Source organism: Triturus cristatus, chromosome 1_1, assembly GCF_964204655.1.
Source record: "Triturus cristatus chromosome 1_1, aTriCri1.1, whole genome shotgun sequence".
NCBI lineage: Eukaryota > Metazoa > Chordata > Amphibia > Caudata > Salamandridae > Triturus > Triturus cristatus.
Genome location: NC_140579.1, coordinates 282,207,174 through 282,210,936, shown reverse-complemented (window position 1 = coordinate 282,210,936; position 3,763 = coordinate 282,207,174).

Sequence of the window (3,763 nt, the reverse complement as noted above, 5' to 3'; positions counted from 1 at the left end):
GGCGACATTGAAGAAGACCACTGCGTGTAATCTTTGTCACCAGGTTGGACACTGGAAGCGCGAGTGTCCCTTGAATCCAATGAATCAGGTGCAGCAAGAAGTAGAGATAGCTCAGGTACCTGTACCTGAGGTAGTTCCCATAGTGACTAGACCGAAGTTGGTGAAAGGGGGGACTATTAGTCCGCAGGTGCAAGTTCCCCAGCCACCTAGAGTTCAAAGTGTTCAGCAAGGAGTTCGGACTTAGCAACAGATGCCCTTGTTCGAAGGGTATGAGGAGTTTAGTCCAGGTCCATTGGCATGACAGTGCCTGAGAGGGGAGGAAGACTGCACGCTTGGAGCAGTCTTGGAGGTAGACCAGAGGGGACCATTTGTAGAAGCAGATGTTGATGGTCACCCTACCACCTTTTTGGTTGACACTGGTGCTACCCGGTCTACTGTGAGATCAGCAGTAGTCCCTAACCTACCCCTCTCGGGACAATCAATCCAAATCTTTGGTGTAGCAAATAAGAAAATGACCAGTCCATTGACAGAGCCAATTCCTGTGAGAAAAGGAACTTTCCGGGACCGACACCAGTTCGTGGTGTGTGACTAGAGTCCAGTTTGCCTGTTAGGAAGAGATCTGTTGTGCAAACTGAATTGCACCATTTATTGCACACCGAAGGGAGATGAAGTGGAAACAAAGGATGATGATGAGACCTTCAAGGTTGCAAATCAGCACGTGTGTATAGAAATGTACCCGGCGCTGACAGTGGAGGAACTCCCACTTGATTTTAGGGATTCTGTGTCACTTGATATGTGGGATTTCACTGGAGAAGAGATTGGATTGATCAAAGATGTAGAGCCAGTGAAGATTCAGATCAAGCCGAATGCAGAATTCCTAGGACACCTCAGTACAATTTGCCACCCGAGACTATTGCAGGGATCAAACCTGTAATCGAGTCTATGATCAAGCAGGGAATTTTGAAAGAGATCATGGGTAGCCCATGTAATTCACCTATCATGGGACTACAGAAACCGAGTGGGAAATTCAGGTTTGTGCAGGACATGCGAAAGGTCAATTCGATAGTTATTCCATGTTGTCTGGTGGTACCGAAGCCATCTGTGATCCTGTTTCAAATTCCATGTGAAGCTGAGTGGTTTACAGTAATTGATTTGTGCCAAGCATTCTTCTCGATCCCACTCCATGAGGAAAGCCAATTTCTTTTTGCTTTTCGGCTGGAAAACCTTGTGTTAACGTGGTGTCGTATCCCCCAGGTATACACAGAGAGTCCATCGATCTTTAATCAGATCCTGAAGAAGAATCTTGAAAGTCTTGTGTTGCCGCAGAACTCTGTTCTGGTGCAATACATCGGTGACTTGCTCATTGCTTCAGAAACCGAAGATGCTTGCAGAATTGATACCATTGCTTTACTGAATCATTTGGCAGAGAATGGACACAAGGTGTCCCCAAATAAATTGCAGTACTGTTTGAGTGAAGTGCAATATTTGGGTCACAGAATTGAGAAGGGCAAGCGAAAGGTGTCACCAGATCGCATTAAGGCCATTATGAACATGCCTGTGCCTACCACCCAGAGAGAAGTCAGAATGTTCCTGGGAATGGTTGGTTACTGTCGCCAATGGATTCCCAACTTCTCCTTTGAAGCGAAGCCTTTACAACGGCTGACGTACAAAGATGTGAGTGATCCGGTACCATGGGACAATGACTGTTTGATGTCATTTTTAAGGCTGAGAGAAGCCATGTGTCGTGCTCCAGCTTTGGGAATGCCTGATTACAACAAGGCTTTCACATTGTTCTGTTGCAAGAGAAAGGTTGTGCATTGTCAGTTCTGACTCAGAGTCATGGAGGTGTCCGTAGACCAGTTGCCTACTTTTCAGCTACTTTAGATCCAGTTGCTTCTGCGTTGCCCGGATGTCTTAAATCCGTTGCTGCAACAGGTGTCAGCATTGAAAGTTGTGAGAGTATTGTAATGGGACATCCACTTACAGTTTATGTGCCACACTCTGTTGAACTGTTGATGACAAGGACCAAAACACAGCACCTCACGAACAACAGATTAACACGTTATGAACAAGTTATACTTGCTGCAGAAAATGTGACTTTGAAGAGGTGTTCTGTTTTGAATCCTGCAACATTGATGCCCATCCCAAATGCAGATGGTGAAGATTGTGAGGATCATGATTGTCTTGATGTGACTGAACTATGCACCAAACCAAGATCAGACATTGTTGATGAACCGCTCCCTGACCCTGATGGAAATTTCTTTGTGGACGGTTCATGTTTAAGAGACAATGTTGGTCGATTAAGAGCAGCGTTTGCTGTATGTACCATCACAGGAGTGGTTGAAGCTGCTTGTTTAGAAGGAGTACACTCCGCACAGGTAGCTGAAATCATTGCGTTGAGCCGTGCCTGTTTGGCTGCTGACCAAATCCGGATAACGATTTACACTGACAGTCAGTACAGATTTGGTGTGGTTCATGACTTTGGGCAGTTATGGTCACAGAGAGGATTCATGATGTCTTCCGGTTCACCCATCAGAAATGGGGAATACGTGAGACAATTGTTGAAAGTATTACAATGTCCCAAAGAGATTGCGGTTGTCAAATGTTCTGCACATTGTAAAGGAAATGACTTTGTTTCACTGGGAAATAATTACGCGGATGAGGTTGCACATTTTTGTGCAGAACAAGGATGCATATTTACCGGAGGGTATACTGGAGAAAGCCAAGAAAGAACCGAGCTCAGCATGATGTTAGCCATGGCCGATACATGGGAGGAACTAAAACGATTGCAGGATGAGGTTACTGAACAAGAACAAGATGGTGGGATAAGGTTGGGATGTGTGAAGGGAGACGTGGATGTGTGGGTCTCGAGTGATGGACAAGCTGTGCTACCGGAAAGTCTGTTGAATCCAATGGCAAGATTGATACATGGTGCAGTACATCTTACCAGAGATGCAATGGTGCGAGTGTTCTGACTGACATGGTACAATACGAAGTTTTGTGCAGTTGCTGAAGCTGTATGTCAGAGGTGTGTTACATGTCAACAGACGAATGTGGGAAAGAAAACTGCTGTAACCTTGAGTCACATTGGGAGGTCAGAAGGGCCTTTCAATAGAATGCAGTTGGATTTCATTGAGATGTCAAAGTGTAATGGGATGAGATACATTTTGGTTGTGGTGTGTGTCTTCTCAAGGTGGGTGGAGGCTTACCCAACACATAGGTGTGATACACTCACTTTAGCTAAGCTGTTGAGGGAACTTATCCCTAGGTTCGGTTTTCCAACCTCTTTGGAGTCGGGTAGAGGGACACATTTCCACAGTGAGATCATGAAATTGCTCTGTGCGGCCTTGAATATGGATCAGAGATTGCATTGCAGTTATCGACCTGAGGCTTCTGGGATTGTGGAGCAAGTTAATGGGACTTTGAAAGCATGGATGGCAAAAGTGTGTTCTTCAACATCCCTGAAATGGCCTGACGCACTGCCCTTGGTCCTCATGAGCCATCGTAGTGTTCCTGATAGGAGAACGGGGTTGTCACCTCATGAGATCCTGATGGGGAGGGCAATGCGATTACCAGCGATACCTGCTACTGCTTTGATTAGCATCACTGATGAGTTAATTCTCGACTAGCGTAAGGGACTGGCTGACATAGTCCATTCTGTGTCCCAGCAGGTGCAAGCAGCAACTGTTTCAGCCGCAAGTGACCTGTGCCACGACCTGTGCCCGGGAGATTGAGTGCTTGTTCGCAAACACGTGAGGAAGAG